At 44.1% G+C, this 27,428-nt stretch overlaps 1 long non-coding RNA gene across 2 annotated transcripts in view; it reads left to right on the top strand.

Moving 5' to 3' along the window:
- The window catches only part of LOC125641802 (uncharacterized), a 172,115-nt gene that overhangs the window by 109,497 nt on the left and 35,190 nt on the right, over positions 1-27,428 (top strand). The gene's annotated exons all lie outside the window — the stretch shown is intronic.

Below are 27,428 nucleotides of genomic sequence, written 5' to 3'. Positions count from 1 at the left end.
CCTGCCCCTAAGTCCCAGTGCCTCTGAGCTTTAAGGGCTGTCCTTGCACTTCTGCCTCAGTTTCCCCTTACCTCGCTCCCTCCTCGTGCAGCAGAGCCAAGGTAGCAATGTCACTGGAAACCTTTCAAGCACTGATGGCCAAGCTAGCATGTTGCCACAGAAGCGTTAAAGAGCAGTGACAGTTGATCTAAGTAATTCACCAATGAAAACTCTTGACACGTGGCCCGTTCCCCTAATACTACTGAATTATTACAGCTAACGGAATTGTTGCAAATTAGGGGTAGAGGTGATTGGATGAGTTACCTTAGATGTCACAATAGCCCAACTGAAAAAGTATCTAAGCCCCTCTGTAACCTAGCTAATCATAATAATTAGATACAACAATCATTAATGACCTGATTTAATTACAACCCTAATTTCTGCAATTATAGTTTAATGCACAAGGTTTCAGTTAACTTCAATTAGGTGAAAAGTCTGAAGAGTCTGCGTTATTTCATTAGGGAGTTCATTTGGGGCCTGGAAAAGACCCACAGATTCTACACTTCTTAAAGGACCCAGTTTTTAATTAATTTCAACCCGTAAACTAATTAGTGGATTTACTTGTACATTTTCAGAAAATTCCTTCCGTCCTCAGGGAGCGAGCGCGATAAGCCAGGGGATGATAAACAGCATTTTCCATATAGAACAAGACGTTTGAAATCCAGCTTCAAGTGCAAAATGAAACTCGGCCTTCACTACAGAGTCAGGCCAGTGCCCTCCTGGGCCTTGAACTCAGTACTGTCCCCTTTGAGAAAAGCTGCCGCACCCGCACCACATTCTAGTCCTCAGGGCGCAAAGGAGTTGGTTTTACGTGGTGCTGAGCACACCTGTGGGGCACTGGGACCTGTCAGCTCCGCTGGAGTCCGGCAGAGTGGAGGGCACTCGGCCGGACTGAGCCAAAAGCACGCTCCAAATCCTGGTGATATCTTGCAGTGGGACGGGTTCTTCTGCCAGCACTGTGGGGATTGTAGCTAGGATGCTACGAAAGCCTAATGATTCCTGTTCTCACTGCTAGAGCAGCGCTTGGATCATTCACAGCGATTGCTCCCCATCGCTGCGAATGGAAAAGCCACTCCCCTGCCTCAACCAACTCTACTGTCTTCCAGGAAGAGCACAGCCCTGAGCTCATGTGCCCTCCCAAATGGGGCTTGATTCCTCTTGTCTGTGTCGGAAACGTCTAGCCCTAATTTCTGCACTGTCTTCTGGCTGATCAGAGCAGAGCCTACAGTTCCATTAAAAGAGATGTTTCGTTTGAAAGGGCAGACAGGAAGAGGAGGTTTTTTGTGCCCCAGGCCCTGGGCTGTGACTCCAGAGATCTGGGTTAAACTCCGAGGTGTGCCAGAGACTTCCTGTGAGACCATGGGCAAGTCACTTAATCTCTCTGTGCTTCTGTTCTCAATCTATAATAACAATACTTTCCTACCACAGACGGGTATTGTGAAGCACGCTCATAGAATCATAGACTTTAAGGTCAGAAGGGACCATTATGATCGTCTAGTCTGTCCTCCTGCTCAATGCAGGACACAGAATCTCATCCACCAACTCCTGTAACAAACCCCTAACTTATGTCTGAGCTATTGAAGTCCTCAAATCGTGGTTTAAAGACGTCACATACTATGGTGATAGCAGATTTTGTTTATTTGTATGCTGGTAGCAGCTGACGGCTCTAATTATGGATAGAGCCCTGTTGTGCTAGGTTATGTACAGACACACAACACAGATGACACCCCCTGCTCTGACGTACTTACCAGCTAAGGTTTCATCTACACCTGGAGCTTGGCATGCGATTCCCAGCTCACGTAGATGGATTCGTACTAGAACACTAAAAATAATAGCCTCACCCCAGTAGCACAGGTTAATGCCGACAGACCCCAGTCGTCAGTGGGTGGGATCAACCTGGGGACCTCTGAAGCTTAGAGCCTGAGCCAAAAAGCCAACTGGCTGTTAGGTAAGGCTGTAGAGCAAACTCATTAATCTCTCTCTCTGTGGTCTCAATGCCACTAGGTGGGACAGAACACCCCACCCAGGAGGCGTGTGGGTTACACAGGCAGAGGGGAGTGGCAGCGTGGCCTGCTCTGAGTAAGTACTGACGGGGTCCGGGCTGGTTTGTACTCAGGGCAGCTAGCACGTGCTGCCATGGCTTACACAGCGTTTTTTTGGCACTAGCTCAATGAGACGTACTTGACATAGATCGCTAGACTAAAGGATTTTCCTTGACAAAGAAACGTCCGCGTTCTGTGTGCTATAAGGGAATGGTCTGGGTTTAAATCTAGCAATCCCTTTTCAGTGAAACTGATGGGAGAATGTTCTGAGAAACTGGAACTATTGCTTGATCTTCTGTTCCTGTTGTTCAGTAGAATAAACCACTGACTAACGCTCACCAGTCTGGGAGTGATGGCTTCTTGCTGTATTGCTGATAAGGCAGATCTTAGATACAATCAGTTGGTCTGGGTAGGAATGCCACCTGTCCGGTTTTCACCCAGACAATCCGAGTTTCAGCTTGTGCCAGTTGACAAGTCCTGATTTCCTTTTTTTTTGAAATCTGGGGGAGAAGAGGAGGAGCAGGGGTAGAGCCTTGGGGGACCAGGAGAAGGGGGTGAGGTCTGAGAAAGAGGCGGAGAAGGGGGTGGGGTGTCAAGGGAAGAGGTGGAGCAGGGGTGGCCTTGGGGGAAGGGGTGGAGAAGGGGCGGAGCCTGGGAAGACGCAGAGAAGAGGGCAGCGCCTCAAGGGAAGAAGCGAAGTATGGGCAGGACCTTGGGGGAAGAAGCAGAGAAGGGGGGTAGGGCCTTGGGAGTCTGGTTACCAGCCGTTAAGAAAGGTGGCAACCCTAGGTCTGGGGCTGTTGCAGCAGTTTCGTTTGCTGTTTCACTTTTCAGCTGCTTTGTATCGTTGTTTGCTGGCTGTTGTGGTAGATCTTGTACTTTGGTCACGTGGGAGGCGACGCTTTGTGCTACAGAGAAATCAGTTTGTAAACCGCTGGTTGTTACAGAAAGGCCATGTGTTGTGGGGAGGAATGCACTGACTGGCGGTTTGCTTCAGAGACAATTAGCTCCATTCATCCTAGGTGTAATCCTCCTGAGCTCTGCGGAGTGCCACCAGGGATGAATTTGGTTTAATGGAACACCATCAGGGCGTTGTGAAATGTTCACAAAGAAATCCCTCAAAAATTGCATGCTTTTGGTTTTGTTAACGCTCCGATCAGGTTCACCGAATAGCCCATGAGCCAGGGTGCAGATCTGAGGGCTGTTTTTTATCTTTGCAAAGAAATCTTGAAAAATATGTGCTCTTGAATGGTTGAGAGTTGCAGGCAGGTGAAACTCAGTGTTTGCAGCTGAGTGCTCTGCTCGGTTTTGGGGATCACTACAAATTCAGCCCAAAGAGCAGTCTGTGACACGATGATCCCAAATAGTTTGAAAGCAAAATGAATGAAAATGTTCCCTGCAAATTGAAGCTGCCGAGTCTCCCAGAGCTTTAGCTGTGGTGCTGATTATACGGATCTCATATTACAGTGGTGAGACAGGCTGCAGGATACTGCAGGGAGAGGCCGATTCGACTGATTTGGATTAGCATTGTGCCCCACACTGGAGGAGCAGTGTGCTGAGTAACCCACAGGGTTCACACGGATTTGCTGCGGGACAGAGCAGTCTGCTACCTTATGCTAGGGGGAGGCAAGTGGTGAGCACAGTGTGCGGCCGGCTCTGGGAGACTTCAGGGAAACAGGTTTCAGAGTAGCAGCCGTGTTAGTCTGCATTCGCAAAAAGAAAAGGAGGACTTGTGGCACCTTAGAGACTAACAGATTTATTTGTGCATAAGCTTTCGTGAGCTACGGCATCCGATGAAGTGAGCTGTAGCTCACGAAAGCTTATGCTCAAATAAATTGGTTAGTCTCTAAGGTGCCACAAGTCCTCCTGTTCTTTCAGGGAAACAGCGGGTTGGGATGTAAATAACACTGATTTGTGGTAGCACTTTGCAGCACATAGAGCTGGGTTTCTGCAGTGTAACAATGTGTCCTGGGGACCTACTCCGCCGAGAGAGAGAGAGAATATTTCCTCATGAAGACCCCATCCCCTAGCAAAGCATCAGCTGTCCAACGTCAAAGATGTGCTTAACCTTTTCCCTGCACTATCAAAATGCTGCAATGCACCCGTTTGCTCTCCCAAAGTCAGGCAGGGAGAAGCCCAGCACACAGGCCCTCTGGCAGGCTGATCAGCTGCTCCCCATTAGCCTGCTCTGCTCTGTAAGCCCACCCCAGCTCCCCACTGCCCCCTAGTCCAGCTGGCACTTCCTTCCAACTACCTCTCCTGCTCCTTATCCCGCTTAGCTGATTTCCTGCTGCTCCCGCGCTCCACCTGGCCCAGCGGCCTGTCTTGTTTCTGCTCCACCTGCTGTTCTCTCCAGGTTTTGCTTAGCCCACCTCTTCCCAGGCATCTCCAGTTCTCTGCCTACTCCTCTTGCTTTTGGTTGGATCCCTGTCTTCCATCCCCGCTGTCTGTTCCCATCCAAGCTCCCCCCTTCAGAGGCCTCTCCTGCCAGTCTCCCAGCTGCTGCTCATTCCCCGCTCATTCCACGCCATTTAACGTGTTAAATTAAAAAAAAATAGTGAAGTAGTTAAAGAAAGAAAAAATTATGGAAGTTTTCAGATTTAGGCTGGACTTTTCAAGGGAGCCTCTGGAGTTAGACACTCAAATCCCATTGGACTCCTATGGAATGTGGACACCTTGCGAGCTTCCCTTGGCATCTTTGAAACCCCACTCCCACCCAGCCTTACTCCCTGATAGTAATTACTTTCATTCAGCCCTTCTTGGAAGCAGGGGACACACAGAGGTTTGGACAAAAAGCAGGGAAGCTGTTGACCCTGCCCCCCACCCTCCAGCCCCACTTGACTTGAGAGGGGCTGCAGCCAGTGAAATCCATGCCCTGAAGCAAGCTACAGATGATGAATGGAAGTCTGTGCTGGCACAAAGCTAGCCGCTGGCCTTAGAGTTGTCACTTCCAACAATTAATGAGACTCATTCACATTATTAATCTTCTAAGGTTTGGAGATTAGAGCGTGTGACTGAGATCAAGGCTTTTTCCAGCCTTGTTCTCCCAGCCTCTTCCCAGCTGTGCCTCTGACTCTGTTGGTGACTTTGGCTTGACCTTCCTCTGTCCCCCTATAAAAATCTTACCTACCTCTGGGGGCATTTCTAACATTAAAGGTTTGTAAATTACCTCCTGATGCATGCATGGAGGATGCTCTAGAAGCACGACATATAACAATATAAAGACAAATCTGGCCATAGGGTTCTGGGGCGTGCAGCAACCCCACCTCGCTTGAACTGGTTTCCATCATATGCAGGGTTTACAGTTTTATTCAATGGCTCTCAGCACCCCCACAATAAAAATTGTTTCAGCACCCCTGAATATTGCATTGTTTTATATTTGCTTTGTGTTTCCTCAGTTATTTGCCCAGGCTGTTACACCTATTCTGTGTACTAGGAAGTGATCTTGCTGGTTGTACAGCCTCAACACAGATTCTTCTTCAGCACTGTCACCTTGTAGCCCCGTCTAAATAACAATTATTTGTGTGTGTGTCTTTGGATGTGCTTGATTCTGATCTCACTTGTACCAGTTTTCCATCAGCATAACGTCCTGGAGTTCAATGGTGCCGCCACTCCTGATTTACACCGAAGTGATATCTGAATCAGGCCCTGTAGCTATATCTAATTTTATATTTCTGTAGAGACATTTATATTCCATGAAAATCTGTTCCCATAGAAGAGACAACCCAGGATGAATTATGAGTCCCTTTCCCATCCTCCACTCAGGAAATTACCATCTACAAGGGCACCCTGTCAAAAAGAAGGAGAGAGTTTACACTAATATGCAAGTTATGTTTAAGAAGAACTGAAATTCTCAGCCAGCAGAAGGCAAAGTCTAGAGCCAGCTGTCAGAACCCTGCAGTCTTTAATATTCATCTATATATGCAGGAAGCATTGCTGCATAATCCAAATTGGAGTCAGTCAGCTACACGTGTTTAAGACCTAGGAACAGTAAAATAACTTGTTAAGGCTAAAATGTAAATTATGGACCAGATTCACCTCTACAGCTCCGGCTGCTTTGTGCCAAATGGATGATGCAAGGGAGACATAAACCTTGTTTAACAGGCTGCTTAAACTGAGATGATCACTTTGCCTCTTCAGCTTGGTGCAAAGCGGACACACCTGTGCCAGTGAATCGGTCCCGACTTCCTTTTCTCTATGGGACGGCATTTCTGTTCTGTGGCGACTTTTGAGTTTCAAAATTTGTTTTTTGTTCTTCATCGAAACAAAAACAATTTTTTTTTCAATTTTTTTCACAGAAATGGAATTGTGTCAAAATGTCTATTTTCTGATTGAAAACCTGAGCCTTCTAATTTGAAAAGAAGGAGGTATGAATGTCTGTTTCCTGGCAATTAGGGCTCTGGAAGACAGAAGTTCAAATCCCTGCTCTGCCTAATTCAGAGTAGTGTAGTTTTTATCCCAGGTCACTCTGAATCAGGTAGGACAGGGACTGCATCCTGGGTCTTCTACATCCCAGGCCAGGGCCCTAACCACCAGGCTATTGAGTCTCTCTCACTTTTTCTCTCTGTTTTGATATGTTGCCATGAAACATTTCAATTTTGATGAAATCAACTTTGTATCTACTTTTGCTTCTGTCTGTTTGCAACTTAAACCTGGTTCTTTTATGAAGCCTTTTAAAAAACACAATGCTTCATTGCTCTTAAAACAAAATCAACATCATAAAACCCTTGAAAGAACTCCAGCCCTGATGAGCTCACCACCACTAGCAAGCCAATACACACAGCTTAGCACTCATAGCATACCTTATGGCCTACTTTGAAGGCTTTAGTAGGATGCAGGTGGTGCATAGCCATTGTGCTGGTCCTCTACACAGTGGTGAATTTCATCTGAAATGGATAACTGTGCATGCAAAATGGAAAGCTATACATAAACATGCAAAAATACCAGTTTGCATTCACAATTACTTATTTTGCATGGGAAAATGTGGATTTTTTTGCATGCAATTAACTGTGATTGTGCATATTTTGTTCCTGCACCTTAGCTGCTCTTCATTGAAGATGTAGCCAGTAATATTTTGGAATTTTCTTTATTTTAAAAAGAGCACTGAAGCTCTTATTCTGGGAAAAATACCGTGTCTAAAATTTCAGAGACTTTGCAAAGGTAAAGAATTGCAGGTCACTTTTTGTTCCTATCAGTAATGACATTGTCCCTATAAAGGCACTGTATGCGTTTTACAAGTGGTATTAGGTCATATGGGTAATTATCTGAAACTAATCTTGGCAGTTTTATGTGAAGGAAGTTTACACAGTGCCTATAAATGTCTGCTCAGAACAGGCTAGGACTGGAATATCAAGGCGTGTTGCAGACAGGTCAGGATTAAGGTGAGTTGGCAGATCTGTGCAAAAGCCAAGATGTGGAATAACAGGAGAGTGCCACCAGTCATGATAAAGGCATATTTGCAGAACAGTGTGGGAAGTTCACAAAGTTCCAGTCTGCTCCATCCCTGATGAGCCAGCGCTATCAGTCGCTCAGGCTGAGCTCTGAAAAGCTCACATTCACTCCTGCGTACAAGAAAGTGAAGGGCCAACCCAGAAATTGGGCATCTTTTCTTGAATTTTTTGTGCTGCATTGAACTTGTCTTTTTAAAGACTAAAATGTAGACAGTTCACCCGAAACCTAATTGGAAAATGGTCAGTCATCAGCAGGGCCAGCTGTCTGAATAATGGTGAAAAGCCCAATGAAATGCATTTGGATCAGATCCAGCTGCTCATTTAGAAGAGCAGGTGGGGTAATGGCTTACCAAGATCACTATGCAGCACATTTACAGCTGACAGGCATGTTCTGCTGGCAGGCGGGTGTCCCCTGAAGCATTCATCAAATACAGGGAATGAGAAGAAGCGGACATCCCCATCCCAAGACCAAACACAGTGCAGGGCCATTGCAAACTTGGGGTAGAGGGTTGAAGTCGGGGGATGAGCTGCAACTGGGTGATCAAATTAAACAGGACCATCGTGCTATGCAGTAGTAAGCATGCTTGGGAGCGCTGCAGCCAACAGCCCAGTTCAATGGCTGCATTTAAAAAAGGTGAAGACACTGGGATGTGTCATCAAAGGGAAAGTACATCAATGGCTAAAGTACAAGGCAACTGTTAGACCTCATGATCTGTGCTCAGTCTGGGTCATTATGGTTATAGGAAGAACGAGGGATAGTACGGTCATTTGCCTGAGAGAGAGACCTTAACACCGCCACCATGGCAACACCCTGAGAACATTAGGCAAGTATACTGCCATACTTAGTTCATAATGCTTTCCTTTTAGCTGTGACCACAACATCTGGTATGCCTTAATCTTAATTGCATGGTGGCCTTCTTTATTGTAATTGCATTAGGGACTTCTTTATGGTCACACATGGTGTGCAAACAAGAATCCCTAAGCAGACAAATAACATATTGAAGGAAAGGTGGGTGAGGTACTATCTCTTCATTTCATCCAATAAAAGATGATATCTTGGCCACCTTCTCTCTCTCTCTAATATCCTGGGCCAACACGGCAGCAACAACACTGTATACTGAAGGCAGTATTCCCCTGGGGGCCTGGTTCTACCCAGGGCTGATCATGCTTGTATCCCAATGGGTGTTGAGGGTGTTGGTGTCTCGCCAGATCAGGCCCTTAAATGTTAGTAAGTGATAGGTACTTGCAACACATGGCCCTGTCATTTTTTTAAACATTAAAAATGATCCTTGTGGGCATACTTTTTTTCAAGGTGGAGTTTAAAATGAAGAGCTCCAATTTTGGGCCAGATCCTGGTCTCAGTTATGCCAGTGTCAGTCTGGAGTAACTCCAATGCAGTTCAAAAGCATCATTTGAAATTGCCCCTGCCCCTCCTTGGCTTGGCTTCTCCGCCTCGACTTTACATGGGTCCATGCTCCACCCTCTCTCCCCCATTGCCAACTTTGCAGAATATAAAATAATCACATACAATGTTCTCTATGCTGACAAAACTTTGCCCGCTCCCTGGATTTTTCTGAAAGGATGCTCCTAATGCAGCCAATAGTTACCCCAGATTTACTCTAAGCTAACTGAGTAGAATCTGGCCCAAGCAGTCCAGATAGATGAAACCATCCAGATTTATGTGTGTTTATCCTTCAATGGGGCCAGGATTTCACCCCAAATATCCTTTTCATTCATGTCTCCCTCTTCACCCCTTTCAAATACTAATCTGAAAGGAAGCTGGTGAGGGCAAATTGGTTCCAAGGTGCGTTTCCGAGACCGTTTCTTTTCTCTGCCCCTTCAGCTTTCTATAATCCTGAGGCTGTGGAGATGTTCACTCATCACTGCAAATGATATCAAAATGCATCCGCCAGTAATGGCTGCTGGCCAATAACATGGTCCGTTCTAATGGCCTTTTCTCGCTTCTAAACGTTTCCAGATGACATACTCAATTGACATACACAGCACCTGCCATTTACATGGTCTGTCTTGACTTTCACCTGAATGGGCCAGTTTAATCACAGTGGAATTACAGGTTTTCAGGGACAAATCTGCAAAGGACCTGCTGAGGTGCCCCAGCTATTGTTATCCAAACAACCACAAGGAGATAGCTGTTAAGATGATGTGAGGGTTGGGTAGAATACATTGCAAGGTGCACTGGAAAGGGTTAAACAAAGCAGTCACAGGAAAAGGTTGTGCATTATTTATAACATTTTTTGACTTCTACAACCTTGTCACAATCCATTTGCTTGTGATTCTCCACAGCAGAAAGTTGCTCGAGGCTTCAGCAGGTACAGAATTGCCATACGTTTGCCAGATCAACGTCACCAACTTGCAGCAGGATCACCGCATGCATGCTGATGAAATTTGCCAGTGATTTACCACAAAGCCGCCAGAGGCTTGCCAGAATTGTTGCATGCAGGTTTAGAAATCTCAGTACACAGGATTATGATAAATTACTGGCAAACTGGGTTCTACAGAACAGACCGTACTTACAATAGATTTGGCAGATGAGCTACCAAAGTTTTGCCAAGAAATGTCATCAAAGCACTCAGTGGGATGATAAGAACAACTTCTGTGGCCAGCATGTGGAGATTTCTCTGCAACAGGTTGTGTGCTGAAGGGAGTTTTTGTTTTCATCAATCCTGTCAAGCAGCTAATTTTCTTTCCTTTTCTGCTTCTGTTCCTTTTTCTCTTGTTCTCTTCCCACCCTCCTGGGGAAATGTCTTTCCAAATCAGAACAAAAGACTAGCTGGATTATGAATATTAGCTAGTAGAATCATGACGTCTTTTTCTCTTACAGTTTCCTTTTTTCATCTTTCATCTCCTTGGCTTCCCTACCATGAAAGTTTGCTGCCAAAATCCACCGTGGCTCTGTTCCTTTTTTTCTCCTTTAATCCCATGCAAAATCTGATCCTGAAGTTATTCAGTGCCTGGTTTGAGTGACGTAACAGGGACACGGTCTGAGAAAACCTTTTCTTCTACTAGTCTCTGGATGAAAAACTTTGAGTTCCTATTGCTGGGTTGGTGTCTTAGTAGATTAGGGGACAATAACACAATGATGATAGTGATTTTGTCTCAGAAGGCAGAGGTTTGAGAGCTGATATTGGGGATTGCGTGGGGGAGATTATCTTTTCGATGTTTGAATAAGACGATGAAAGGTTGGCTTCAAAACTGCTGCAAAGTGTCTGATGCAGTAACAATCCCCTTCTACTAATACCGGCTTGGTATAAAAGCTCATTTAGGGCTCTGTCTTGCAAGGTGCTGAGCATTCTGACCTCAGTCCAACAAAGCAGTAAAGCAAGTAGTCCCATAGGACTGCCTCGCATGCTTAAAGTTAAGCCTGTGCTTAGGTGCTTCGATAGATGAGGGGCCGGCATGCTCAGCACATTGCAGAGCCAAGCCCTCACAGCCTAGACAGAGGTGAGATGTAGCAGTGACATTATTTCGGGTTGGTGGTATAAGGATATCAAGGGATTAGTTAGTAGGTGGAGTGGTGCTGGAGATGTCAATACAGCCTTTCACCTCTACATTAGGGTCTGAATGCATTCCAGACAGGAAGTTGCCATCCTATTCTGATGGCTCTTCAGTGGTTAATGTCAGTTTCAGTCCAGCTCCCTGGTGAACTGACAGCACTAAATCTGCTGTTGTTTGCAAAGACTGAATGGCCCCTGGAAGCGCACCTCCTCTCTGACACAGGTAGATGGGATCCCTTCAAATCAGGCATGAGGTAAGACTGGGTGAATAATCCATGATGATGACTAATTTAGTCAATGAATTTTGCCTTCCTTTCTGTATAATAATTGTCCATGAGCAGAATGTGAAAGCCTTGAATTTAATTCTTGTTTGATGTTATTCACCAGATACATTTTGTGTGCAACCCTTGGCCTGTGGATTGTCTCGCCAGCAGTGTGGTGTATTTAATATTCAAAATTTGAGTTGTTAGCTAGTTTTGATTGAATACCTAGATCACATGGTATTGTTTCTGTCCCTGACTGGATTAATATATCTTTTGGAATAAAATTTCCATTACTAATACTTGTGTTTACAAATTCTGAATTTGCTGTTTATGAATAGTCTCCAATATTGGCTAAAAATTTGTTGCTCCTGCAAACATTTCTGCCTGTAAACTTCTTGGTGAGACTACCACTGGAAGCTAGCACAAAAGGGGCATGAATGGAGTCAAAAAGAATTAGTTTAAAAAAAAACCCATGGACTTTTTTTCAGTATTAATGATATGCTAGTAGAAGAATCCAGAGGCAGTTTTCTGCTGCTGCTTCTGCTCATGCTATACATGTATTCCCTGGATAAAAATTGTATGGGACTTCAGTCTTCAGAGCAGTTCATTTGGCATCTTTCATCATTCGTAACTTTAAAAAAAAAAGGACTTTCTGTTAGGGTTATAGGAGTTTTTTGTGAAACACACTGACGAACAGGATTGAGAATTGCGTCAGCAGTTAACTGATGACACATACAACAGTCTCCATATGTTATTTATATACAGCCAAGGTCTGTGGATTAGAAAGACACTAAGCTGACTGATATACAGCCAGCGCACTGCATAATATGGATTAAATTTCTGTCTTTCCTTGGGCTTTCAGCCAACACTCCGCCTGCCATCTCACGATCCCACCTGAGTCCGTTCATCTCTGCTTCCTACCATATGCGCTCTCCAGCAACTCCAGTCCAGAAGAGAGCTCAACCGAGTAACAGGGCTAGTATATCTCATTCATAGCGTACTATGGATAGAGCTTGCAAACAAAATTCATTCGCATCGCTCATGAATCGAGACGAGTTACATGTTCATGTTCTTAGCATTATTGTCCCAGCTTTTGCTGGGTTTTGCAAAACCAAAAGGGAATTTTCCAGGCCACCATCATAGAAAAAATATTTTGCTGTTTAAAAAAAATCCGTTTTGCTAAGAAAATAGAGACATTTACTTGCATGCCTCTTTTTCTGAAGTGTTGCCAGATTTACCTGGGAAAGATGGTGTTTGGTGGTGGAATTGTACCCTGAAATTAACAAATTCTTGCAAAAGCTTGGGAATTCAGAAAGGAAATGTGTAATAGTTTAGAGCTGCACAGCTTTGTTCATACTACTAAGATTTTTAAATACATCTTCTAGCCTCCCCTGTTGTGAGCAAACTGGAGCCAATCCCTGGGTAGATGTGGGTGGAATCTCAAGTTCGTTCCAGCTCCAATAAACACAAATAAGGGCTTGGCCCTGCAAGGTGTTGGGTGTCCTCAACTCCCAACCAAGTCAAGGAGCACCAATGATAGTCAGCACCTTACGTGATCATTAGAAGAGACAGAGAGAAACCACACATTTATTAAGGATGCCATAGCCTCCCTCCAGCAGCAAAAGAGAACTGGACAACTTTCCCATTCTGAGCCTTGCCATAGCTCCGTGCGCTGAATGCACAGGACTGGAGAATACCTCGGACCCACTTCACAATGTTCTTTGTAACTTCATTTGGAAGTCTCACCAAATCCAGGACACTTGGACAGCATGTGTTCAGTGCCTCCTGTGACTGACTGACTGAGCATTGCTGAAGGCCAGATCGTGCCACACTTATTCACATAGAGAGACCCCTAACTTCTCAGGAAGTCCCGTTGATTTCAGTGTGATTACTCCAGGAGTACAATACTGCTCAGCAGGAATAAGGAAACACAATCTAGTCCTGAGTGCTTTAGAAGAGCAGTAAGGTTATACTGTGGCCTTTGAGTCTGACAGCACATCCTTAATCGGCCTGATGTCGGGTATACTGATTCGTATGAGTAAATTTTCCCCTCGTGCCCAAAGAAATCAGAATTAAATTTGCTTTGCTGCTTTAGAATTGTGTATTACATTTTCTAATTCCGAGCAATATTTATCACTCAGAATTTACAGCAGCTTCGCTATTGCTCAGTGTGCAGTACTTCGGCAAAGGCGAGATAAGTTGAAGTGTGAAAGCTTTACATGTTTTACTCACAGCTGGAGGAAGAGAGAATTTTATAGTAAATTCGTATCTGCAGCAAGCTGAAAGCCCATCTGAAAGGGAAAATCATTTTGTCAAATTTAAAATGTACCAGTAGGCAGCAGGGAAACAAAAATATACGCTTCTTTCTTTAGTAAAGTAGGAAATAGACGGATGTCTATGTTTACCAGCAGTCAAGACAAAAGATGTCAAACTGTAGTTCTATAATGCCAAAAGAATTTCCTGACAGTCAGTCACCTTGCTGGATTCTTTGTCTATTATTATTTATTGGCTTTCAGGGCCTGACAGAAATATGTAATAGTGATGATTTAACCGCTATTCCCTGGTAAAAGTTACAAAAGGTAAGAGTAACCAAAGGAGAAAGTAGCTTATTCATGAAAGTGCCGGAAAATAGGAGTGTGTTTTCTAGCCTGACTGCCTAGGTTGCGCTAGCAAAATTTCCACATGCAGCCTTATCGTGCTCAAATGCAGTTGTGAGCTCCTGATTCAGAAAAACATTTAAGCAGGTGCTTAAGTCCATCCCTGTTCTGGCAAGCAGTTAAATACATGCGGGTGCTTGAGAACATAGAGGTAAATTTTTCAAGAGAAAAGCTCCTCTTTTGCAGGTGCAATTTTCATGAGCTAGAGCTGTGAGGGCATGGACCCTCTGATACCTCTCTCCTTTCACTCTATTGACAAACTCAGAGCTTGGCCCAATTTCAGTAAGGTTTGAAAAAATGTGGGCCCAGTTTCAAACAAACCAAGACCAAGTTTAAGCAAATATGGAAAACTCATGTCTGTGCATGATTTGGCCTCGAACCAGGTGACATGTGGTGACTTTTGACTCAATTTTGGATTCCTTTAGTCTTGAAACTCAAAAGCAGAATTCAGGGGTTTTGATCCCACAAGACTTGAACCCCCCCAAAACTGTTTTGCCTAAACCTCTGTGAAAGGAACACACAGAATTTCACAATGCTGTCTCCCTGTAACTTAAGGCTTGTACACACCACGACTTACATCGGTGTAACGTATGTCACTCGGATGTGAATATGCCCGCCCCCGAAGCAACGTAAGTTACACCGACCTAAGCGCCAATGTGGACAGTGCTATGCTGGTGGGAGAGCTTCTCCCGATGACATAGCTACCACCACTTGTGGAGGTCTTCACTAGACCTGCGCTGCAGTAGAGATTCTAGTGTAAGACAGTGAGGGTGAGATTAGGTGCTGTACCAGGAGCAGGATGGGGGTGGCTATGGTAGCTTTAAGCCACCTTTGTATCCTCCTGACTTTGGGCTGTTCTGAATAAGTTAAGGCAGCCTCCCTGGGCTGCCCTATACGTCACAGCACTGCCTAGAATCTCCCCAGCGCTGTTCCCACCCCACCCCTACCCGTACCCGTACGCCTACCCACTCATGCTCTGTATGATATGACTTGCACGGGATTCCTTGAGATGCAGCTGTACAGCTGTCCTCTGCAGTGCCTGCACAGGGGAATCCTCCCTCTATGGGATACCCTTTATGCCGGTCCAGCTCTTTTGAATGATTGTAAAGGGGCAGGAGTTGGGGTGAGGATCTCAACCCTTGGGCTCCAGCCTAGCCTCTGTCAGTCAGTGTCAGAGGCTGTTGTTACAGCACCATCCTGCATTGCAGTAATGCTTCCCCTTCTCCCAAAGACCTGAGTTCACAGCTTGGACTTCCCCAACTGCCTCATTTTAAACAGGGTGCCTTGGGCGGTGTAGTGTCCACTATTACAGCAGGGCAGGAGGAAAAGCAATGCCTGGGTTTGTCCTCTTCATTATAAGAAAGACCATTTAAGAAAGATTATTTCTAAGGATTTTCGTGATAAAATTTGTCAGTAGCTTTAAGGCTCAACACTATTGGGATGAGTGGATTCAAAGATCTGATGTCTGGATAGAACTGCTCAGCTTTGTGATCCTGCTATATAACCTCCTCCAAGGCCATATTGCTCTTGAGAGGGCGCCTGCTAACTTGGACCTAATAGCGAGAGCCTCAGAGGGGTTACATATGTATGATCATTAGCAGTGAGCAAATGTGTCCAGGCAAAACTAGGCACATCCTGGCCCCTGACTCTTTCCATTTCTAAAACGGAGACTTTGAGAAGCTCCTGAAATGTTTGGCCATTAATCTGGGGTGTCTGAATTTTTGGGTGCCCAGCCTGAGAGACCCAAAATTATGGGACACTTTTTTCAAACTTTGGGTCTTAACGTTTTTCCTAAGTATCTCCTATAATTTTTGCAGGCATCTGTGCTCTGTCTGTAATGATGTGTTGACTTGTAATGTGTTGTCCATGCACTAGAGATGTCAGTGTTGCTGCATAGCGTTCCAGACATAGTGTGGTCCCTGGTAATCACAGGACAGAGAGCTGGAACTCAAGCTGTGTTTGAATCTTTTTGTTTGTATCTGTAGTTTGCAGTGATTCCATGTGTCCTGACACTGTCTGGGATCTGACGCAGAAGGTATCGGGAATATTAAAAGAGCTTTTGACTTAATGAGCTTTCCAGCCAAATGTTGCAAATTTAGGAGATCTAAGTTTCCAGTATGTCGGTGCTTATTGAAACCAAACCCAAATTCCAAATGTCCTGTGGTTAATTCATCACTACTAGTTCATTCTCCAGTATACTCAATGATCTAAGTCTATTCTTGTTGTGTGAGAGAAACTGCCTTTTTTTGCCTTCATTACCTATAGTGGGTCGAGTACATTCGCTTGCTCTTGTTGGACTTTTATTTTCTCTTGGTTAAAAACTAAGTTTTTAAGGGATGATGTTCATGGCAACAGAGCATATGCAGCAATAAACATCTTCTGCAGTTGATTCAGCACTGTAGCTGAGTTGTTTAGTATCCACAAAAGCTGCTTATTGTAAGTATTCTCCAACAGTGAGAACATCATTTTAACTATCCAGCATGAGAGCGAAAGGAAACAACAAACAAGAGCGTTAGAAGAAATTTCGAGAGTTTTCCTTCCCTCAAAGGGACTGGAAGTGTCATTCTGCCTCTTTACAGAACTTCCCAGTAAAGATCATGTTGTTGTGTAGCTATGAGAGGCAGGAAAGGTTTGAAAAGAGAATTTATTCTTTGCCAGCAGCCTCAGAGAGACAAAGGGTATGTCTACACTGGAACTGGAAGGCGTAATTTTCAGCTCACGTAGACACATCTGTGTTAGCTCTGATAGGGCTGGCACACTTAAAGCAGAAGTGTAGCCACAGCAACATGAGCAGCTAGCTGTCCCAAGTACGATCCCGTCTGAGACCCTGTGTATATACTCAGCCCAAATAACTCCTCCCATCAGTAACAACCTTCTATTCTTCCCAAGTACATACCTAGAGTCCTCGATGGGATTGTACTTGTGCCAGCTAACCTGTCCCATTGCCTGTGCCACCACAGCTTCACTTCTATTTTTAGCGCACTAACTCAATCAGAGCTAACGTGGGTATGTCTTCCTGAGCTGGAAATTACACGGTCAGCTCCATCTTAGACGTACCTATGGACTGAAGGGGCCATTTAGAGCTCGTTTAAGCTTAAAAATTAATTCAGGTTCTGGTAGCGTATGTATTTAAAGCACAATAGCTATTCTGAAATAACTCTACGTGTGAACGCTCTTATTCTGGAATAAAAGGGCCTTATTCCTGCATCCTTTGTCCTGGGTATGACTCAAGCCAACCCCCTTCTCTCTCTCTGGTGCTTGTTGTCGCCAATATTAGGAGCAACTTCTCCTTTGTCCTCATATGGGCCGGGTTCTGAGTTCTTTTCTGACACCTGGTGCCTCCACCCAAGGTGACTCCTTATGTGTCATGCACAGTGGTGCTGTCCCTTAAGAACATTAGTGCTACTACAGCTAGGTGACCAAACCTTGAAGCTGAAAACCTACATCTAGGTGACGACTACACAGAGGCGACAAAACCTTGAAGAAACTGGACTGTCTAGCTTAAAACCAGACAAGTGGTTTTAAGCTAAACAGTCCAGTTTCTTCAAGATTTTGTCACCTGTGTGGCATTGCTATAAAACTAGACATGGTTTTTTCCAGTATCGTGCATGGGATGGAGGATGTAGCCATTCTGAAGAGTGTGCTGCTCTGCATCGTGTGGCCGAGGTCATGCTGATGGGGCTCTGTGTGTGTGTGTGTGTGTGTGTGATGCAGGTGGTGGTGGGCCTACACTGTTCCTTGAAGTACTGGAAAATCTGGTATTCTGGGGATGCATAGTTTCCACCCTAACTATTGCTGTCCAGGAGTGTAATGCCCACTAAACAGCAAACAGTAAAGTAAATAAAACAAACCCATCAAAGGAATGACACACCCCAAAACCCAGTATACTAAATGGGGGACTTTGTTGGGAGCAGGAATATAGGTTCTGGAGAAGGAAAGGTTTATGCTTAGCTAATGAGTAATCAGTGTTAATAAATAAACCAACCCCTCACCTCCCAAAACTCACAACTTATCTCCACCCCCAGCTCCTTCCCTGGCACCTTCCTAAAACAGATGGTGTGCTGAGTGAATGTCCTGAGATGGAGCATTGCAGTGCTATGGCGTTAGCTGGCTTACATAAAAATTCCCATACTTTATCTTGTGGATGGGGTGGGTCCTCTCCTGAATCCACCAGGCTCGCTGGCTCCCTGATCTGGAATCCTCCTGGGCTCACAGCAGCCGGAGACAGGGCCCATCTCTCTTTGCTGGATGCTGGTCTCTGTAGTGCTGGAATTGACTGATCCATGTGGCTAGATCTCCCTGCAGTGCATGAACTCTCCTTTGTGGAGAGAGGGGTGGTTTAGTGGGGACTCCATGAGCAGTGCTGTTTCTCAGCCAACTTCCACACTCCAAAGTGAAACAAAATTGTCTCTGTGTTTGAGTCAGGCTGTCCCATGCTGGGAAATAGGGTCTGAGAGCTCCAGTGGTAATCCTTTCTGTGGCCTCTCTTGAGGCTTAGTCTGGAGCCCCAGGAGCTGGCAAACTCCAAGTGAGGGTTTCAGTACTGATTAGCTGAATCACGTTTCAAAGACAAAGCCCTTAGACTGATCTTCTAAGGCTGGATTGTGAAGCCATTCCTCACACCGGTGATTGCAATGGAACTAATCGTGTGAGCTTGCTATTCATTAGTGTAAGGATTTCACAACAGGGCTCTTAGGGATTCCATCTCAGACTGGTCTAAGGAAAAGTTATGGGGCAGTGTGGGGGAAACTTGCCTTGCTTTATCACTTCTTGACCTATACCCCTTCTGTAGACAGCAACGACTACAGTCTCCAGCAGTGCTTAAGTCCTAAAAAATGGAGTTCTGGAATGAACTTCCAGTGCTATTGGGGTGCAACCAGAATTTTCCTAAGGAGGAGGCCTAGGCCAGCTGCCAAGTAGCAGAAGTCACTACAAAAGGTGTATGTGGAGGTGGGGAGCCCCAGAGGAAGGGGAAGCTGGTGGGGTTGTGGGAACCACACTGCTGTTTATCGGATGCTCTTCAGGAGCTTAGAATGTCCCTAAAATGTTGCTTTGTCCTTGGTGTTGTTTGTTTGAGAGAGACATGGAATGTGCTAGGAAGGAGTGACATGATGGGGGACACACAGAATGACATGTTCAAACTTGGCACCTAAAGCCATGTTTCGGCACCTAAACAAGTGGCTTGACTTTGAAAGATACTAAGAACCTTCTGCTGCCATTGACTTCACTAGGAATTTTGCCTGTGTAAGGACTTCAAGGTTTGACCTACTATCTTTAGCAGGATGGTTGGGATTCCTCCTGTCCCATTACAAATGGGAGTGGGTAGGGTTATCCTTCATGGTCTCATTTGTTACTCACAAGCTCATTCCCCTTGAGTGTCTTGAACATCAGCTAATGTTTTAATGAGATATCAGAGAGAGGGCTATGGGAAACATTTGCAATGGAAGTCTAGTTTACATGGAGCTTTGTCAGGTTTCATCCCAGGCTTATTGAAAGGTTCACAAATTTTCAAGTGAAACTTGGCCCTGTTTTGAGCAAATCTGGGCCATGTTACAGATTCACACTGAAGCCAGATAAAACTCTGGCTTCTAACTCTTTAGGGTTTGTTTTTTTTAACTCCAAGCCAAATGAGACTTGACAGTTTTGCACTGGGTTTGAACGTGACCCTGAAACTAAACCCTAGGGCGCTGCAAAGTCAGGTGAACTGAAACCAGGGTTATGTTTTGTGTGAGCCTCCTTTGAACTGAAATTGCTGAATTTTGCACAGCTCTTGTAAGGAGATCTGACAGGAAGAGCCGACAAACCCTGGATCAGAACATCAGCTCACTGATATTCCAGCTGCTGTAGATAGATATTCCACTGTACTTTTATTTCTTGCCATTTAAATATTAAATTGTATCATTTAAATGGTAACAATTTTTGTCACTTCCACAAATATCTCCTCTCCCAAGCATCAACCAAAGGGACCCACTTCCAGGATCACTGTTTACTAAATGAGAGGTTTCAGAGTAACAGCCATGTTAGTCTGTATTCGCAAAAAGAAAAGGAGTACTTGCGGCACCTTAGAGACTAACCAATTTATTTGAGCATAAGCTTTCGTGAGCTACAGCTCACTTCATCAGTATGCATCCGATGAAGGGAGCTGTAGCTCATGAAAACTTATGCTCAAATAAATTGGTTAGTCTCTAAGGTGCCACAAGTAATTCTTGTCTTTTTGTTTTACTAAATAATGCCCTGTCTTTAGTTCCTGGTACAAAAACTTTTTGGAACTGACCATTCACCTAGAGATAAGTGGAGAAGAGGACTCTGACTATCTGAAAAGATAGCACACAGCTAGAGTGGGGTAAATAACTGATTTTGTGGTTCAGTGGCAAAAACAAAACAGAGCAGGTTGAACCAAATCTGAAATTTTTCAGAATTTCCAGAGAATTGAAAAGGTGCATTTCAAGTCTGTTCTAGAGTGGGGATTTGAACCTGGTTCTCCCAAATCCCAGGTAACGTGCCTTAGTTACTGGGCTCAAATCTTCTAGCGGGTGCAGAACTGCTACCACCATCTCCTCCTCTTGCTATTTTGTGACTGGCCAAAATTATTCATGGCCAATTTGCACAGCTGCCCTTCTGACCATTTGCAAATAGTTTCAGGTTGACTTAAGTTGCATTTTTCATCCATTAAACTATTAGTCTGAAAGATTGCACTCAACTCGATGATAGGGCAAAACACAGCAGGACCTTCTGAGGCTCTGAGGACCCTGCAGGATCCACTTTCCTATTAACTGTCCAACCTGAACATTACCGTTGAGTTTGCAGGTGCTGAAGATAACCAGCCCTTGCAAATGTGCTAACTGCATTGTGCGCAGAAGGGGAGTCCCTATGGCTGAACTTACCCACCTCCCCCATCCATCGCTTACCACTCGTAGAACTAGACCTTCCTTCGCCCTTGGGGGGAAGGGAGGTTTTCCAGCTTCTGAACTGCAGGAGCAGCTTGGGTCCCAGCATCTTTGAGGTTTATGGAGAAATTCAATTCTGAATCCAAGGCTCATTTCAAGAGGTTTAATGGAGATATTTCCTTAGGCAGCATCCACAGAAGTTTCCCTTGATATTACTATTTTCTCCAGAGATTTAGGTGGTGTTGCAATGCCCTCCCTCCAGAGCAACAGTGGCTGCCCCACGTGCTCTCCCCTTGTGCTGCTGGCTTTACAGAGACAAGACAGCTACCAGCAGCAACCGTAAGCAAGCGCTTGGTTTTGAAAGGGTGTTGATAGTTTTCTGCCTACGATGCATCACAGTGGAAAGTGGAGGGTGGAGTTTTCCTTTAATAGAATGATTGTGTATATGTACGGGAGGCCCCATTGTCTAGTGAATCCAGCCTCACTATAACCACTAAGGAAGGTGTGTATGTCCTGCAGTACTGAATGGGTTAACTACTACGCAGTCACTCTTTCCCTCTGGGTGCTTTGTTGTGTTCGCTATTCATGCAATGACTCAAATGTGTCCGTCCCCCCCCCGCTTCGAATCATTAACATATCCCCGGCTGGGTCACAAGAATCTGCTCCATGTCGGATTAGAGCAATAGTTCTCTCTCCGCTCTGGAAGATGTGCCCTGGAATTCAGCTGTGGCCCAAAGAGTCAGGAAGTCATGCTGAGGAAAATAAGAGTGTGGCCCATTTGGTTTCTAAAGAGCACTCAGAAAGGAGGACACAGCTTGAAGCTGCAACTTCTTCCCCTTCCCATCTGGGGCTACATTTTGAAGAAAACAGTTGGTTTGCTCAGCTAAGGGCCATATTTTTTTAAAAAGGCATGTAATGCCTTGCACAAAATATATGGACAATTACATGCTTCATTAGAATGAATTCTAATTAGAATTCTAATTAGAATTGCAGTTGTGCAAGCCAATCCAGACCTGGGCAAAGAAATGACAATAAATCATTAAGTGCAGGATTTTCTGACTTGCATGCACAATTACAATGACTATGCATACAAATTAGGCAAAAAACTGCCTAACTTTGATCTAATGCCTAAATACAGGTGAATTAGCTGGGAATCAGCAGCATATATTTTCAACAGTTGCTTATTTTCTCATAAAATACTTTGCATCATCAAAAATTGCATTCCAAACAAATCTTGGAATGCATCACTTATGCCTTATGTATCACATTGTGATAGGAACAAACCCCATCAATGAACAGGAGAAAGGAATGGCAAGATAATGACCATTCCGGCTTGACAAAGCCCTGGCTGGGATGATTTAGTTGGTGTTGCTCCTGCTTTGAGCAGGGGGTTGGACTAGATGACCTCCTGAGTTCTCTTCCAACCCTAATCTTCTATGATTCTGTGATTATTAGAGTTTTCCAACCTTTCCCAATTGCATGTAACATTGAGATAGCTTTCAAGGGAATATCCTTGACGGTTTGGTCCCCAAAGCAACTAGGAAAAGAAAGGAGAAACCCAGAATGCAGTTATCCTGGGAATGACTTTTAGAGGAGCTTCCCTCTGATTGGCTGTCTGTGAATCAGCTGTCTCTTTTTACAGGACTAGAAAAGCTAGTTAGGGAGACAGTGACTTGAAGAGTACTGGAAGGCTGTCAAAGACTCATAGATTTTTATGGCCAGAAAGGACCATTATGATCACCTAGACTCTCTGACCTGTGTGATGCAGGAGGTCAAGCCCACCCATTAATCTCTGCATCAAGCCCATAACTTTTGTTTAGAGTTTATTTTATAGAAAAGAAATCTAGCCTTTTTTGAAAGACTTCAAGTTATGGAGAATCCCGCCCATCCATAGGTAAGTTGTTCTTATGATTAAATACCCTCACTGTTAAAAAAAAAACTGCTTTATTTATAGTCTGAATTAGTCTAGCTTCAGCATCTAATCTTTTTTCTGCTAGTTTAAAGAGCAGAGCTCTCTACGATCAGAAATCTCTTCCCTGTGTAGGTACTTGTAGACCATCATCAAATCCCATCTTAATCTTCTCTTGGATAAATGAATAGAACGGGCTTTGTAAGGCATGTTTTCCAGACTTCAGATCTTCTTGTGGGGAATGCCTAACTCCTGGGAAAGTCAAACCTGATGGAAAAGTGTATTCAGGAATTGGCCTAAATGAAGATGGGGTGAATTATGCTTGTGTGTGCAATATTCATTCTGGGTGGGCCGTCTCTGGAAAAGTACATGTGTATTCCTTGGCCACTAACATTCCAGTCATCTGCACAAGCCTGCCTAGTGGAGTTAACTGATGCTTAGGTGGAGAGGGGCACGTTCAGTGACAGGAATGGCTTGAATAAAAAAAAGAATGGCATTTTCCCTTGGTTAATCTGATTGTGGGAAATGATAGTTTTCTGGTAATTATTGCATTTACAGAAAGCTAGTATCTTCTTAAAGACCAGCTCGTCTTGTTACATCCATACAGACTGAAGTTTTGGAAAGATGGACAGACACCTCCTTCCACCAGATCTGAACTTTCCTCTTGGTGTTTGTTGTTGTTGTTGTTCCATAAGCGTCAACATTTTATAATTATTTGGAGGGGTGGATAGATTTGAATTAAAATAAGAGCTGGCAAGAATGTTTGCTCAAACTGAACCTTTTCTGGGCCTGGGAAAAAAACGTTGATTACCCCTCCCCTCCCCCATTACTGCACACTTTAGTAAGAGCCAAAAATGGTTCATGTTAAAATACCTCAAGAAAGGCTGTCTGTGAGAGATTTCTTCCCTGACCTCAGATAAGCTGGTCTTGGAGACTTGGAGAGCTGGTCCAAAAAAAAGTATTTTGAAAGAGATGCAAATTTCTTGTGTTTTGTTCAAAATTTTCCATGACAGTTTGCATTTTTTACATGAAAAATATAAAAAAATTGCGTTTTTTAAATGAAATTTTTCATTTTGGTGGAAAAATACTCTCTCACCTTTTTACATTTTTTCCATTGGGGGGAGAAAAAGGGGCTTGGAGTTTTAAAAAGTGTGTAGTTTCCTCATACTTCTTTACATCTTCCTCCACGGTTAATGGGACTTATGCTCCTAAATCACTTAGGGCTTTGTCTACACAAGGAAGTTAATTCAGATTAATATAGGGTGTGAATTTAGAGTGGAATAGCTATTTTACTATGTGTGGACACTTCTATTTTGGAATAAGAGTGCCTGATTCCGAATCAGCCTAATAAGGCACTTTAATTGCAGAATCAGTGTCAACACAGGAATAGTTAATCAGGAATAGCTATTCCAGAATAACTCCCCATGTAGACATGCCCTTAGGTACTTTGGAAATTCACAGCCAAAGATTTGGATGCTGGTCTGAACTGAACAGATGCTTTTAAGACTCACCCATTGCTACCACACTATTCTCATATGTTAGTACATATGATGATGCTTTTAAACATTCAGATTCTGAAACACTTCTCCTTTTCCTGTTCTTATCAACTATCATCCTGAAAAATGTCTCACTTAAAAATTGTAGGGAGTCTGCAAAAATCAGCGTGTTGTATCCTGACGCTCAGTTCACGTTCTTAACAAGTACAGTGAAAATTTACTTGCGTTCATCATCTGATTGCAATGACATTAGCTCTGATCTACCATGGCTAAGACTGATGCCTTAACACTTAAAACAAGGATCTTTCCTTTGTCTTGATCTCTGGAATCTGCCCAAGTTTATCATTTTAATAACAAATAGAGTGTTTTGCACAGTTGTCTGCTAAAGTTTTCCTCTCTTTATCCATTTCCCCCCCTCAGCCACAGCTTTCAGAAACAGTTGCATCCCCCCACATCTTTTCAAGGTCAAGTCTGATGATTTATGCACTGGGACAGCTCATGCGTCGGCCATATTACGTGGCATTGTGAGACAAGACAATAAAGCAATATGCAATGGGACTGCAGCAACCTAACAATGTCACAGCAATGAGGCAACAGAAGATGATCAGCTCTCATGAAACAGACTGCTCGGAGTTTGCAGCCCGATTCAGTTTCCAGACAGGAAGCTAGGCAAATGGAGATGAGTGTGGGCCTTTATAAAATCCCAAGACCAAGCAGGGAGAGATTTTTCTATAGTCATTGCTCGGACTGGCTGAAAAATCCATTGTCTAAGTGTTTATTTTTTATTATATTGAGAATCTCTTCAACAGGCGTGAGTTACTATTAGGAACAAATGAACATGACTCGTTGCTAGCAAGTAGGGTGACCACCTGTCTCTTGCTGTGAAGGACATCCCTGATTTGGTGCCTAATGACCCATATCCAATGGGAACCATGTGAAGGAATTTAATCAGATACAAAGCATATTTTCAGGCACTAATGAGCATCCTGTGATGCAAATGTAGGGGTTCATACCAAGCATAAAACCTTATGAGGTGGGGCTCCTTAAAAACAAGTTTTGTCCTTTATTACTCATACAGGGTCCCTGAAGGAGAGGTGGTCACCCAATTTGATAGTGATAACCTGCAGTGTGGGAAATAAAACAGGAGTTGACTAACTAGTGAAGAGAAGATGAATTATAGGGTGAGAGGGAGAAGGGATGCAGCGTATACAATGGGCAGCTCACAGCCTGGTAGGTTGTTCTCCAACCTTCTATGCCTTTTAGGGATTGGGATGGAAGCCACAAGGAAAGAGGTTTCTCATGGTTTCCATATGCCATCAGAAAAGATGGATGGTTTGAGCTGTGATTTGCTTTGTTTTGGGGCTTGCTCAGTTGTGAATTGGGATTGGAAAGAGAGGTGACAGGAAACTCTATCAAATTCAGATAGCTCTAATTCTGGCCCGCGCTATGTCTCAGAGATGCTTTCCTGTCAGTGATATATTCTTGGCCCTACAAGTGGTGGTTGTCAGACTGAATGCTATGGACTAGCCCTGGATTGCAGAGCCTGTTTCCATTGACCTGTAGAGTGCAGCATGCTCAGGTCCATGTTCTGGATGTTGGGAACATGATGGGTGTCTCTTACAACATGCTCTTCAGAAAGAAAACATTAGAGAGACCCATTGCCCCAAAATACACATGGATTAATACAGTTTTGGTAAGGACCAGATAGGTCATGTATTGCTAGGAACAAAGTGCTCCAGATAAAAACACCATCTTTTATCTCTCTGGGTTTGGAGATAGAGTGTGTCTTTATTGAGTCTGAAATTATTCTAATTAACGTTATCAAAAGCGTGACATTTAATTAACTAAATAACATGTTGAGCCTAATGATAACATATTTCAATGCACCACAGGCAGCAAAGAGCTTTGTGGACTCATTCAGAAGGAGTGCCAGGGATTGGAGCAGGAGGAACTGCTTGCTAATACAGACGTACCTTTCTCCAAGGAGAGCTGGAGAAGCTAGCATGGTGGTGCAGGAAGGGATAGCAGAGATGATGCTAGCAATACGAGAACTCTGATCCGAGACCCCAGCTGGGGCCAGAAGATCCTGATGTGAAGGTGGTTGTAGCTGGTTCCCCCCCCACCATGTTCTTTTTATAGCATTCATCTGCCACTAAGAGGAGTGTAGAATGTACCAGTCTTCTGCTCTTGTGCCAGAATCGGTCAGTGAAAAAAGCAATTTTTTTTTCATTAAATGTTTTTATGATTTTTTTTTATGAATTTACTGAAATAGGAAATTTTCAAAAATGAATTTTTAAAAAGTTTGAAATTAAAACTTCTACTCCATGACAAAGGCGGCCAATCAAAAGTTACAGTTAGAAAAAAGGGAGGGGGAGAGAAATCAACCCCCCCATATCTTTTGTTTTTGCTATTTTGTAACTTTTTATTGGTCAACTTGATCATAGGGGCTTTCCCCCCCCCCAAAATGTGTTTTTATCTCAAATATTTTTTAACATGCCTGTTGAAAATGTCCTCCTTAAAAAAACAACAACAGCAAAAAATACAGATTAAGTAATTGATGATTAAATTAATAGTGGAGATTTTTCAAGTTCCCTGGGAGGATATTAGCTGCCACATGGGATGTTACAGTGTCACAGGGTCTGTCTGTACTTGGAGCAGGGGGCGTGATTCCCAGCTCGAGGAGATACACTCGTTGTGGCTCTCATCAAGCTAGTGGGCTACAAGCCGTAGTGTAGCCACTGTGGCCTGGGCAGTGTCGAGTGGTGGGAGGTGCTGCTTGCCTTGAGTACAAATCCATTCAGACCTTCTGGGTATGTGCATGGGCAGCTAGTACAAGCTACTGCAGCGACCCTACTGTTTTTAGCATGCTAGCCTGAGTATGCCTCCTAGAGCTGAGAAAGACGCCCCAGATCCAAGTGTAGATGTAGCCTCAGTAACCGAGTAAAATGCACCATTGGTGGAGCTAGACCTTTTGCCATTGAGGGACTGAATATTATTCACTTTTCCGTAGTGGAAATGCAGTGTAGGGGTTTCTAAAGTGGGTGTTGCCTTAGAGATAAAAAGTCAGGTAAGTTAATGTGCTTCACCCCACCCAGAACAGGTACAGCTGCCTACAGATGTGGGGCTGGGTTTATTTTTGATGACTCACCCTTCGTTGCTGTTTGAGTGCA

This window comes from Caretta caretta, chromosome 8 (genome assembly GCF_965140235.1).
Source record: "Caretta caretta isolate rCarCar2 chromosome 8, rCarCar1.hap1, whole genome shotgun sequence".
In the NCBI taxonomy this organism is placed as follows: domain Eukaryota; kingdom Metazoa; phylum Chordata; order Testudines; family Cheloniidae; genus Caretta; species Caretta caretta.
The sequence above is the reverse complement of the archived record's forward strand: the minus strand, read 5'-3'. Positions and strand labels throughout refer to the sequence as shown.